The 14,409-nt window shown below is 40.0% G+C and overlaps 1 protein-coding gene across 7 annotated transcripts in view; it reads right to left on the bottom strand.

Moving 5' to 3' along the window:
- The window catches only part of SLC71A2 (solute carrier family 71 member 2), a 100,886-nt gene that overhangs the window by 85,990 nt on the left and 487 nt on the right, over positions 1 to 14,409 (bottom strand). For 2 of the 7 annotated variants that reach the window (XM_078364633.1, XM_035298539.3), the window contains exon 1: positions 5,902 to 5,955. The exons of 2 other annotated variants lie outside the window; for them this stretch is intronic. The gene's annotated coding sequence lies outside the window, so the exon portion shown is untranslated. Of the gene's footprint in view, positions 1 to 4,877; positions 4,968 to 5,901; positions 5,956 to 14,409 lie in introns of those variants that run through there. 3 more of the 7 variants (XM_078364637.1, XM_078364631.1, XM_078364639.1) reach the window with 2 other exon arrangements.

Genomic DNA, 14,409 nt, shown 5'->3' with positions numbered 1-14,409 from the left:
TCAAAAAATTTACTACCAGCCAAATAAATGCAAACTAAGATGCCAAGAACTGTTTGTAAATATTCTTATCTCTACTAAGATTCTTTATTTTTCATTTCTGTGGGTACACAGTAGGTGTATACATCCAACATTTTTTAAGACTGGAAATACTCAACTCCAAACAATTCATTCAATTAACACACATCTGTTGATCTCAACTATACCAGTTAGGTGTTGGGGACAATGGTGAGCAACAGGATTCAACCCTTGCTCTCATTACATGGAATGTAAAATTATAAATGGAAATACACACTCTGAAGGAAAAGGACAAAGGTTCTTGAGTATATTACAAAGACCCTTGAGCAACATCTGGGCAAAAATTATAATTATCCTGTAACAGCAGCAACAGTAGCAGCAACAGATATTATGCCAGGCCCTAATCAAAGCACATTATATACACATACCTTCAGTTTATCCTCACTACAACCTTTTGAGATAGGAACTATTATTATCCCAATTTCATAGATGACAAAACTCAGATGCAGAGAATTTAAGTAATTTTCCTAATTCACATAGTAAGTGCATGAGCTGGTATTCCACCAAGATAGTCACACACCTCCAGAGAATGTGCTACTAATCACTGTATTACATTACTTTAATTATGCAGCCCAAATTTTTCCACAAACAGAATCAGCACATACATATGGCAGGCAGCCTACACTGCAGCAACCTGAGTAAGTGACAGGCATCAGATGCAGCTATAGTTCCTCAGGCAAAGCAAAGTGCAGACCTTCACTTGACCACTAAACCCTGTTCTCCACACTAAGGAGTTCTAGCCTGCTACTGTGTACTTGGAAAAAGTGCACTCTCTACCAACCCCTCCACCTACTTTCTCAATATGACCTGAAAAGTTCAGATGAACTAGGGCACGTGGCTTTTCTCAATTAATCAGCTCATCCACTACCCACCAAAAAAAGATAAGGTTGCAAGTTGTTCCCACACATGATCGCCAACTCAAAGATCACAATACACAGTATATATCAGCAACTTGGAAGCAACATGGAAGCAAAAGGAGATAGACTGTCATTTCCCCTGGACATACAGCGTCATGGCTGTTCCTCCTCCTTGGCTCAGCCTGCTTTCTAATTCCACATGGATGGCCAAGGAAGAGTTCAGCGGCTAATAGACAATGTAACCACTTCAGTAAGAGAATTAATCACTGGCTTTTCATGAACTAATTTTAATGTTATTTTATTAGCTCATGTTATTAGTCCCAGATACAAAATATGACCTTTCCTATAAAGTAAAATCTAGTAAGATGGGAGAAAATACCAAAGCTGATCACTGTGAAATCTTAACTTAAAATCGCTTTTAAATACAAAGGAAATACTCCCACTATACTGCAATCTTACAGTTCAATTGAAGATCTTGAGACAGATATCACACATTTAACAATAGCTATAATCTTCCTCTAAGGCAGTCTAAGGAGTCTTGAGGAGGCGGGGTGGAGCTACAGTTAAGAGAAAGTTCAAGGCATGTATAGCCTGAATGCTAAAAACAGGAAGCCCACCACTGGGAAGGATCAAGAACAAGTATCAACAGTAAGGATCACCAGCGAGTATCAGGAGAGCAAAATATCAGAAATGTCAACATTCCCAAGAGTTTCTTTAGAGTACCCTTCTCCCACCCCTCAATCTCCTGCTCTTTCAATCTTATCCGCTCCGTTGACACTGCAACCTGGATGCAAATAACCAGTGTCTCTACCTCCAACATCTCTCCCTGATTCCTGTCTCTGATTTTCTCAACATCCAGCCTCAAAAATACATGCATGGAAAAAAGAAAAATGGGGAGGGGGAGGGGCAATGGCTCATGCCTGTAATCCCAACACATTGAGAAACCAAAGTAGGAGGATCGCTGGAGCCAAGGGGTTCAAAACCAGCCTGTGCAATTTAGGAAGTTGTCTCTAGAGTGTTTTTTTGAAATGGAGTCTCACTCTGTTGCCTAGACTGGAGTGCAGTGGCATGATCTTGGCTCACTGCAACCTCTAGTACCCAGGTTCAAGGAACTCTCCTGCCTCAGCCTCCCGAGTAGCTGGGACTACAGGTGTCCACCAGCATGCCTGGCTAATTTTCTTGTATATTTAGTAGACATGGGGTTTCACCATGTTGGCCAGGCTGGTCTCAAACACCTGACCTCAGGTGATCCACTGTGTCCAGCCAAAGTATTTTTTAGAGTTCACATCCAGGGGCAGTTAGCACTCTTAAAGTCAGCTAAAGAAAACTTAATCATACTAATCAATTTCTCCTCCTGACTTCTCTAGTGATAGTACTGTACTCATTTTTCACCTGATTACTTTTTCTCATTCCCCAAAATTCAATATGCTTCTAGCTCCTCTACTAGTTCCTTAACACCTCCCACATTAATCGCTTTTCTGTTTCCTCCTTTTCAAACAGGGTCTCACTCTGTTGCACAGGCTGGAGTACAGTGGCCTAACCGCAGCTCACTGCAGCCTCGTCCTCCCAGGCTCTCGTGATCCTTCTACCTCCTGAACAGCTGGGACTACAGACACACACCACCAAAAGCTAAGCTTTGGGTTTTGTTTTTGGTTTTGTTTTGTTTTGTAGAGACAAGGATTTATGTTGCCTAGGCTAGTCTCAAATTCTGGGCTCAAGCAATCTTCCTGTATCTGCCTCCCAAAGTACTGGGATTACAGGTGTGAGCCACCACACCCAGCCAATCTTTATCTACTAGATCAAGACCCTGGTCCAGAAGCTCCTTTCTCCTAAGGTTTTGTCTCCTTATCAATCACTTAACTCTTATATCTCTCCACACTCAGGCATTGCATCAGATAAATCCTCCCCAAGAACAATCATGAGCATAGTTTCTCACTGTTCTCAGGATCAAACTTGTCTAAACTTGGGAAGAAAGAAAGTGATAAGCTATGCATAGTTACACAGGCAGCATTTGAATTCAGGTGCTCCTAATTCCTAGAGACTGGGCTCTTCATCAACCACCTTTGCATGTATCAGTACTACTCAATGCTTTCCAGCCACAATAAAAAACATTGCTTCACGCTCTGTGACATAAAGGAGAAGAAAAGAAAAATAATGTAACAAAGTACTACTCTTTTTTTCTCTATTTTTATTTTTTTGAGATGGAGTCTCACTCTGTCACCCAGGTTGGAGTGCAGTGGCATGATCTTGGCTCACTGCAACCTCTGCCTCCCAGGTTCCAGCAGTTCTCCTGCCTCAGCCTCAGCTGGGATTACAGGTGCATGCCACCACACCCAGCTATTTTTTTTAGTAGAGATGGGGTTTCACCATGTTGGTCAGGCTGGTCTCAAACTCCTGACCTTGTGATCCGCCATCCTCAGCCTCCCAAAGTGCTGAAATGATACTCATGAGCCACCGCACCCAACATTATTACATACTTGCAAACATAAATGTTCAAGCATGTCTACACTAGACAAAAGTCAAAGCAGTCACATGTGAACACCCATATATGGGATCAACATGTGTCCTCAGGCATGCATGTCATACTGGGTAAGGCATTTTTCTCAGTCTTCATAAACTGAGCTCACTAATCCTCCCCCAATAGATTAAAAATGAATGGAATGTCTTAATGCAGCTTCAATGACCATCTCCAAACAAAGAAAGCTCACAAATATCTCTCTCAACCCGGTGTCTCAGCTACTTTTACTGATTAGAAAATAATGATTTAGATGTCCTGACAAACACCTTCAATTCAACATATGAAAAGCATCTTACTCTACAACCTGCCTTTCCTTCTAAGGATTCCAATTTCTATTAATGGATCCCAGTTACAGGGTTAGTCTGTATGACACTTTCCATTATGCCTGTTTCCCTTATGAACCTGGTAAACATTTATCACACAAATGAGACACTGTTAAGAGAAAAAGAGGTGTCAGGCATGGTGTCAGCCTCCCTTTGGGAGGCTGAGGTGGGAGCACTGCCTAAGGCCAAGAGTTCAAGACTAGCCTGGGCAACATAGTGAGACCCCCCCCGCGCCCCTGTCTCTAGAAAAAAATTAACAAATTAGCCAGGCATGGTGGTGCACACCTGTAGTCCTAGCTACTCCAGAGGCTGAGGTGACAGCATCACTTGAGCCCAGGATTTTGAGGCTAAAGTGAGCCATTATCATACCACTGCACTCCAGCCTGGGTAACAGGGCAAGATTTTGTCTCAAATAAGTAAGGAATGAAAGGGGGTCCTTACTAAGAATTAAGCATAGGCTGGGTGCAGTGGCTCATACCTGTAATACCAGTAATTTAGGAGGCCAAGGCGGGCAGATCACTTGAGGTCAGGAGTTTGAGACCAGCCTGGCCAACATGGGGAAGTCTCGTCTCTACTGAAAAAAAAAATTTCAAAAATTAGCTGGTCACAGTGGCGTACACTTTTAGTCCCGGCTACTCGGGTGACTGAGGCATGAGAATTACTTGAATGCGGGAGGTGGAGGTTGCAGTGAGCCAAGATTCCGCCACTGCACTCCAGCCTGGGCGACAGAGTGAGACTCTGTCTAAAAAAGAACCAAAAAAAGAATTAAGTGTAGACAAAAGGCAAACTGAGATGTCTGATCACCATACTTATGAAGAGCTCACGTGATATGGAAAAAATTCTCAAGTAGAAGCAAGGAAATTTGAGTTTTATATCTGGTTCTGCTGCTATTAACAGCTTCCTGTCTTTAACCAATCTTCTGGCTTTTAGTGCTTTCATACATAAACAGAAAACTAGGACTGGTGTCTAAGGCCCCTTACAGCCTCTAGTGCATCTATATGGGTGAGCAGGATCAACTCACACAAAAGGGAGATCCTTAGACAGGCAATGATGAAGGAGGAAAGATAGGTCAGAAAACAGGAAAGAACTTAAGGCAGTCCAAACCTTAGGACCAGAAGTCTGTGAGGCAACAGTGTGTCTGACTTCCAGTATTCATGTATCCTTTCCATTGGTCTTTTAATTTTTTTCTTCTGGCTTTGTAATTCATACATGGTTAGGAGAAAATGTATAAATGAAAATAAAGAAACAGGCAAGAAATTATATTAAAATCAACAAAAATCTCAATACCAGCAATGATCACTAGTGTTTTTAAGTTTGGTATAAACCCTTCCAAACGTTTTTTCATGCAAATATATAAATGTACTTTTAATGTGATAAAACAGCTGTGTAGCCAAGTTACATAAAAACATATTCACCATATTCATATCAATAGACATCGTCATTTCATCACTTTTAATGGCAGCTTAGTACTCTGTATCATGGATGTGCCACAATTGTTTCACCAAGTCCCTTTTAAATTACAATCTTTCATGAATATTTATATACAATTAATACATACATATCTTAGAAATATACCTCTGTGGTCTTGTCCCAATAGTGCCTTACAGTAAGTTCCTTGAAGAATGACTGCCAGGTCAAGGGTAGGGGCTTTTTTTTTAGTGTATACTAACTGTCTCCTCCATAAGGTCTCCACCCAAGGAATGTATTACAAAAGAATGGTAATTTAAGAACTGAAGATTTCTCTAAAGCAGTATTCAAGATCCCTAATGCTAAAAATAATCTCCACATTTCACTACACACCATCTTATGACTCTTTTTCATGACCCATGATACTCACATGTCAGAAGCTGGCTAAGAACTTAAAATATAAAGCCACTATTTTTCTTCAGGGAACATATTACCATGCTACAGATCTTAAATGAAGTTTCTGTACTTCCACTGCATCACAGTACAAAGAGATGCTCTTCTACATTATGTACAAAAGAGAAGATACTTTCAGGCAATTATTTAAGTACTTTTAAGATCTATGCACAAAGAACTACTATTATGTAAAATTCATAACCTTTTGCTATTTTCAAATAGGAACAATTAAGTCAGATGTATAATAATTATCAAGAAGCAGATTTACCCACAGAATTTTCAGTTTTTCTTCAGATCTCCTTGCGGCTTGACTTGATTTAACAATAGACAATGTAGAGCAGTGGAGCTATTTAGGCATGGAGTGACCACATGACAATAACTAACTCTGTGACAGCACACAAACGACAAAAAACAATGCTCAGATAACTCAGGAGTCTTTTTCCTTCCTCTGCCGTTGAATGCGAAAACCAAAATTGACTATATAAGCAACAAAAGGAACTGAGCTGTCGTCAAATAAAAATTAGATTTGAAAAGACAGCTGAGGAAACTCCCAGCTCCATTGTTCAGTCAGCCTGGTCACTTTCAGCAAATCAATTTATCTCTATGCACTCATGTTTCTCACCCTTAAATCATGCACTGCTCTATCACCTTCAAAGCTATCATGAGAATTAGTCATAGTCAATAAAAGCATATCACATTCCTTAGAACATTATAATAATATTCACGAATTCTAAAAAAATTTCCAGCAAGACCAGGTAAGTGAAATAAGATACACAATATTAACAAATAAAGAGAGCCATTTCTCCTTCAGGCCAAAATACAGCAATAAAAATTATCCCCCTGCTTTAGACAACCAAGACACACTGGATGCCAGGCAATGAAGGACAGAAATCCCTGAAAATCAGGAGAGAGAAGCTCAACTGTACTATTATCCACGCTTACTGTGTGATACAGATTCCAGGCCTCTGCACTGGTAGGAAGAACCCAGGCAAAACCTGGAGAACAACTTCCTGAGCTGACATGAAAGTGAGAGCCAATGGAGACCAAGGCAGAACAGAGAAATGGAGAGAGGAGATAAGGAGCCCACAGATCTGCAGAAGATCCACTTCAAGAATTCAGCAGGGCACTAATAAGCACATGAATGTCAGGTAATTATCGAAAACCAGGATCCCAACAGTATACAGATCTGGCCAGATGTCACTCTAAGCCTATACAGGTTTCCACCATCCACGCTTAAAACACTTATTTCACTTACGTGGTGCTGAGTACAAATCAGGAAAATCATGCCTGAGTAGTGGAGAATAATTAGTCCTACAATGAGTACTGCTCCAAATGTGCCTAATAAGCTAACTGCAGATCAGATAATGCAGAAAAATGAAATAAAAACATAATGATATGTTCTATACATACATGGAATTAAGTAATTTCATTTTCAATAGCATCTAAAAGAAAAAAATGCCTAAAAAGAAATTTAACCAAGGAAGTGAAAGACTTATACACTGACAACTACAAATCATTACCAAAAACAAATTTCACCTAAATAAAGAGACATTTATGTCCACAGGAAGGAAGACTTACTATCACTAAGCTATCAACACTATTTGATGTCATTTATAGATTCAAAGCAATCCCTATCAAATTCTCAATGACTTTCTGCAGAAACAGAAAAGCCCAGGAGTTTGAGATTACAGTGAGCTGCGATTATACCACTGCGCTACAGCCTGCGCTACAGACCAAGACCTTCTAAAAAAAATAATAAGTGAAGAATAAAAGGGAGGTCTTTATGAAGAATTAAGAATCAGCCAGGTGCAGTGGCTCACTCCTGTAATCCCAGCACTTTGGGAGGCCAAGGCGGGGGAATCTTGACTCCTGAGGTCAGGAGTTCAAGACCAGCCTGGCCAACATGGCAAAACCCTACCTCTACTAAAAATACAAAAATTAGCCAGGGCCAGGTGCAGTGGCTCACACCTGTAATCCCAGCACTTTGGAAGGCCAAGGCAGGTGGATTACAAGTCAGGAGATCAAGACCATCCTGGCCAACACGGTGAAACCCCATCTCTATTAAAAATACAAAGATTAGCTGGGCATGGTGGCACAAGCCTGTAGTCCCAGCTACTGGAGAGGCTTAGGCAGCAGAATCACCTGAATACAGGAGGTGGAGGTTGCAGTGAGCTGAGACCGCGCCACTACACTCCATTCTGGTGACAGAGTGAGACTCTGTTTCAAAAAAAAAACAAAAGTTAGCCGGGAGTACTGGTGCGTGCTTGTAATCCCAGCTACTCAGGAGGCTAAGGTGGGAGAATCGCTTGAACCCAGAAGACGGAGGCTGCAGTGAGCTGAGATCCCGCCACTACACTGCAGCCTGGGAGACAGAGTGAGACTCCAACTCAAAAGAAAAAAAGAATTAAGGATCACTTTGAATTCTCATGGAATGGCAAATGACACCAAACAGCCAGAACAATCTTGAAAAATCACAAAATTATAAAATATACACTTCCTGATTTCAAAACCGCAAAGCTACAGTGATCAAAACAGTGTGGTACTGGCATAAGGATAGACATAGCAATGGAATAGAAAGGAAAAATTCCGAAATAAGCCATGTATGGCCAATTGATTTTGAGTAAGAGTGCCAGAAAAGAATGGTCTTTTGAACAAATGGTATTGGAGCAACTAATTTTTCACATGTAAAGAATAAAGTTGGAACCCTACTTCACACCATATATGAAAATTAACTCAAAGAGATTAATGGCCTACATATAAGAGCTAAAAAACATAAAACAGATCAATCTTGAATTTAGTAATAGAGTCTTACATATAACACTAAAACTACAAGAAAAGAGAGAGAGAAGTTGGGCTTCCTCAAACTACAAACTTTTAAAATGAACCAAAGACCCATCATTAGATTTAAAACTATAAAACTCTTAAACGAAAACATAGGGCAAAAGCTTCATGGTATGAATTTGGCAATGATTTCTAGGATATGACTACAAAAACCCAAGCAACAAAGTAAAAATATATACATTGGACTTTATGAGAATTTAAAACTTCTGTGCATCAAAGGACACAATCAGCAGAGTTAAAAAGGAGGGCGGCAGCGGCCACAGCTCAGCTCCCCCGCCAGGCGCCCCCGCCACCATCCGCGAAAAAAATAAAAATAAAAAAATAAATGGTAACCTACAGAATGGGAGAAAATTTGCAAATCATCTATCTGATAACAGAGTGTCTCAGTCTATTTTGTGCTGCTACAATAGAATACCACAGACTGAGTAATTTATAATGAAAAGAAATTTATTGGCTCACAGTTCTGGAAGATGAGAAGTTCAAGACAGAGAAAACGGCATCTGGCCAGTGCCTTCTCGTTGTGTTATCCCATGGGAGAAGGCAGAAAGAGAAAAAAGAGAAAAGGGAGCCAAACTCATTATTTTACAAGGAACCTCTGCCCAGGATAACAAAACTCACTGCACTAATCCATTAATTAAGGTCAGGGTTCTCATAGCCTAATCACTTCTTAAAATTCTCATTTTTATTTTTACTATTTTCTTTGAATAACCCTGGCAGTCCTACCTCTTAATACTATTACAAAGGCGATTAAGTTGCAACGTGAGACACTGACACCATAGCATGGAGTTAATATCCAGAATATATGTATAAAGAACTTTTACAACAATAAACACAAAAAGCAAATAACCCACTTTTAAAATGGGCAAAGAGGATGGCTTATGCCTATAATCCCAGCACTTTGGGAGGCCAACACGAGTGGATCACTTGAGCCCAGAAGTTTGAGACCACCCTGGATAATACGGCAAAACCATGACTCCACAAAAAATACAAAAATTAGCTGGGCGTGCTCGTGCAAACCTATAGTCCCAGCTACTTGGGAGGCTGAGGTGGGAGGATCACCTGAGCCTGGGGAGGTTGAGGCTCCAGTGAGCCGTGATCATGCCACTGCACTCCAGCCTGGGAAACAGAGGGAGACATGATGGACAAACCTTGAGGACATTATGCTAGGTGAAATAAGTCAATCACAAAAAGATAAAATACCATATGATTCCATGTATATGAGGAGTCTAATATAAACTCACAGAAACGGAAAGGAGAATGGTGGTTGTCAGGGAATGGGAGGGTGGCAAAAAATGCAAAGTTGTTTCACAAGTATAGAATTTGTTTGGAAAGAAAAAAAGTTCTGGAAATCAACTGCACAATAACATAAATATATTTACACTACTAAAGTCTACACTAAGAATAGTTACAATGGTAACTTTTTTACTATGTGTATTTTACCACAATTAAACAACTTTTTAAAAAATCAACTGTTTTTCTCTATACTGGCAACAAACAATTTTGAATTTAAATTAAAACATTTACATTTATGTAGTGATACCATTTACAATAACATCAAGAAATATGAAATGGAATAATCCGACAAAAGATGGGAAAGACATGTCAACTGAAAACTACAAAACTCAGCTGAAAATAAATTACAGATCTAAAATAAATGGAGAGATACTACATTCATACCTTAGAAGACTTGATCAATTTCTCCCAAACAGATCTTCGGGGCAACGGAATACCAATGAAAGTCCCAAAAGGCTTTTTTGTGAAAACTACCAGGCTATTTCTAAAATGCAAAGACCCAGAATCACTAAAACAACTTTCAAAAATAATAAGATTGGGGGACTAACTCTGTTAGTTTTCAAGTCTTATGAACCTCCAGTAATCAAGACTGCATGATACTTAGGTAAAAACAAATACATCGAAGAAACAGAGTTCAGAGACTGACTGATATATGGACAACTGATTTTTGACAAAGATACAAAAGCAATTCAGTGAAGAAAAAGGTATCTTCAGCAAATGAACAACTGATTATCCATAAGCAAATAATTTCCATCCATATCTTATACCATATAAAAAATTTAATCAAAATGGAACATAAACCCAACTGTAAAATCTAAAACTGTAAAACTTCCAAAAATATAGAAGGAAGTTCCTATGATTTGGGATTAGGCAACAATATCTTAAATATGAAACCAAAATCCTGATCTATAAAAGAAACCGATAAATTTCATCAAAATTTAAAACTCCTGTTCTTCAATACACTGCTGAGAGAATGAAAAGATGGACCACAGACAACAGAGAATGGATTTGCAAACCATTTGATAAGGGACTTGCATCCCAAATGTATAAAGAACCGTCAAAACTCAAATACAAGAAAACCAATTAATAACAACAACAACAACAATAAAAATATCCAAAAGACAAGAACAGATATTTTGCCAAAAGGGATATACAGATGGCAATATAAGCTTAGGGAGGATGGGCATGGTGGCTCACACCTGTAATCTCAGCACTTTGCGAGGCTGAGGCAGGAGGACTACTTGAATTCTGGAGTTCAAGACTAGTCTGGGCAACACAGCAAGACCCCATCTCTACAAAAAATTTAAAAGATTAGCTGGGCATGGTGGCATAAGCCTGTAGTCCCAGCTACTCGAGAGGCTGGGTGGGAGAATTACCTGTGCCCAGGAGGTCTGGGCTGTAATCCCAGCTACTCAATCAGTGAGACACGATGGTCCCACTGCACTCCAGCCTAGGCAACCAAAGTGAGACCCTGCCACAAAAAAAAAAAAAAGGTTTATGGAAAGATACTGAATACCACTAGCCATAGGGAAGCACAAATTAAAAGAACAATGAGGCATCATAAAAGACCGATTGGAAGGGATAAAATTGGCCAGGTGTTGGTAAGGACGTGGATGAACTTGAATTATCGAACAGTGCTTGTTGCAATGTAAAACTGTACAACTACTTTTAAAATAGTTTGCAATGTAAAACTGTACAACTACTTTTAAAATACTTTATTTTATTTTTTTTAAAGACAGGGTCTCACTATGTTTCCCAGGCTGGTCTCAAACTCCTGGGCTCAGGCAATCCTCATGCCTCAGCCTCCCAAAGTGCTGGGATTACAGGTGTGAGCCACCACGCCCAGCTTTTTTTATGGAGAAAAACCTCTTTTCTCCATAAATTCCCCAGCTTCAGGTTATTCCTTTATAGCAATGCCAACAGCTAACACATACCTCCTTTTTCTAGAAAGAAATGACCTCTTGGAGTAAATACTGGATTCTCCCTTATTTTTCATATTATTACATCTCTTTGCCAGTATCTTTTTCTAGTCAATATATGTCTTTGCCAAACAAGGTAGAAAAAAGTTGTCAGGCCAGGAACAGTGGCTCAAACCTGTAATTCCAACACTCTGGGAGGCTGAGACAGGAGGATGACTTGAGCCCAGAAGTTTGAGACCAGCCTGAGAAACAAAGCAAGACTCCATCTCTATGAAAAATAAATTAAAACAAAACAAACAAACAAACAAAAAAAGTGAGGCATGGTGGCACACATCTGTAGTACCAGCTACGCAGGAGGCTGAGGTGAGAGAAATGCTTGAGCCCAAGAATTTAAGGCGGCAGTGATCCATGATTGGCCACTACATCCCAGGCTGGATGACAGAGCAAGACCCTATCTCAAAAACAAAAAACAGAAAACAACAACAAAAAGTTGTCAGGGGGACAGTCTTGCCTGTGATTACTAATAGCATCTAAGAACCTGAAATCATGAGTGTCACTGGAATCAAGCTGTAAGGAAATTCCAACACATTAAAATAAAATCAAGTCATAGGGGGCTATAGGACACAGCACCTGGAGGTGACATTAGAAACTGCAAACAGAAAAAATGCATAATTTGGGAGTAAAAGCATATGACACAAACATTTATGATTAAAAGCATTCACTGTTCTCCCAACGTCCATGCACTCAGAAAAACACTGCTACCTGCTCATGCTAGTCTTCTTACTTCAGCAAACACCAAGAAAACGCAGTATTCATCACAGTTTATTAACATTAACTCCATTCGTTCTCAAAGAGGAAACACCAGGCAGAAACCTACCTGTGCCCAAAAGTAGGCTACTATCAGGACCCAACAGAGAAAGAATTGGGGAATAAACTGAGTTTAGGTTTCTTTGAGTAAACATCCCTCAAAAGTTTCTGCTCTAAGCACACAAATTTAGCAAATTTAATTTGGGGTGTAGTTCCTGTCTACACTAGGAAATAGGAGACAACTACTCCTTTAATCACAGTCAGAAGATCACCAATTGATTGTGATCAATCATATATGCAAAGAATATTGAAAAATAATAACATTAATATGTATTAAGGACTTACTAGATGCCAAGTTGCAGCAACCCTCACAACCCTATGAGGTAAATATTATTATTAATCAGGAGGCGTTACATTAACTTACCTAAAGGTGGAAACTGGAATTCCAAGTATGCTCATCTAATCACTATGCTAATAATGCTTTAAGCTGCCAATTTATTTTTTATTCTGTAAGCCATAAGGAGCCAATAAAAAAATTAACGACAATAGTAATGATCATCTTCACATGCTAGAACACACTACTCGGCCATGTGGAAGGCAGACTGGTGCTGGGGTGAACAAGGGTCTTGAAAAAGACAGTCACGGTCTGGGTCAAAAATGCTGAGAAATGAGCATAAGAATGCAGAGGAGAGGATAAAAGCCTAAAATCTGTATCTAGTAAACTTAGGTAGACTTTCTGGTTGTTGTAAGTATGGGAAGAGATGAAGGAAGCTACCTCGCAGGTTACTAGCTGGGCCACCGGTTAGTAATTACTGTCCATCAATTTATGGAAGACAGGAGGAACTGGTGCTTTAATTTTGTGTAGGGAACAGGAAGAGGACAAGTCTACTTAACGCAAATCAAAATGAGAGAAAGTAATCCTGCAGAATTTCTCTCCCCCGACAAGATAAGCTTCTCATATCACAGAGATCTTAACTTTGAAATGCTTTTCAAAAATTTTCAAAAATAGTCACTTGGGCTGGGAGGGGACTTCAACTAAGTCCTCGTTTTACAGATTAGTCACTGAAGGTTTCAATACCCTGTCCAGAGTGCGCATTGTTCAGGCAAAACCAGGACTAGAAATCAGCTTTGCCGGCTCCGTTCTACTTACTGCTCCTTCTGCTTTGTCTGCCCTCCCAACCTACTAATAGAGATTTGCATCCCCAAATATGTTCATGTAACCACTTAGCATTCTTCAACTAAAAACAAAATTAGATATTAAGCTAAAAATCTAAAGCCGAGAGCATGTATTTAAGTTTCATAAAATTTCTATTTTTCTTTGGAAAAACTTTCCCATTGTGTCAGTCAGTTTCTCTTCACTATCCTAAAACCAAAACAAAACAAAAAAAAATCCTTTTTAAACTTAGGCTTTCAACAAAAACCACAGACCCTCTAGGCTTAATATTCCACCATATGAAACCACTGACACTGCCAAGGGCTGTTCTGCCGAAACCAGGCCAATTAAGTCAGGGCTCAGTTGCTTCTGTACTACTGTCAGAAGCAATCTCGATCTCAGGTAAAAGTAAAACTGGAGGGGCCGGCCTAACTTGCTCCTCAGCCGGTTCCCGGAAACGCCCCTAAAACTCTGCTCCTCATCGCTGCGACAGCCCCTCCGACGCCCGGAGGACACGGAAGGAGCCGCGAGGCGCTGCCCGGAATCTGCCGCCAACTTCCCGGCCGATGGTCTGATTCAAAATGCTCCCTACCGTTGTCCAAGTAGACCTGGGCAGAAACTGTGCCAGGAAAACTGTTATCAACAGTTACAGGGATGGAGAACTCTGAAACAACCAAATTACTATTTATATTCTCTGCCCTATCTCTGGTGCCTTTTGAAACAATAACCAAATCCCGTAAAGTTTTGTCTAGGATGAACAGTC

The sequence above is a fragment of the Callithrix jacchus genome, chromosome 1, assembly GCF_049354715.1.
Source record: "Callithrix jacchus isolate 240 chromosome 1, calJac240_pri, whole genome shotgun sequence".
Taxonomy (NCBI): Eukaryota; Metazoa; Chordata; class Mammalia; order Primates; family Cebidae; genus Callithrix; species Callithrix jacchus.
This window is presented reverse-complemented; position numbering and strand designations above follow the sequence as displayed.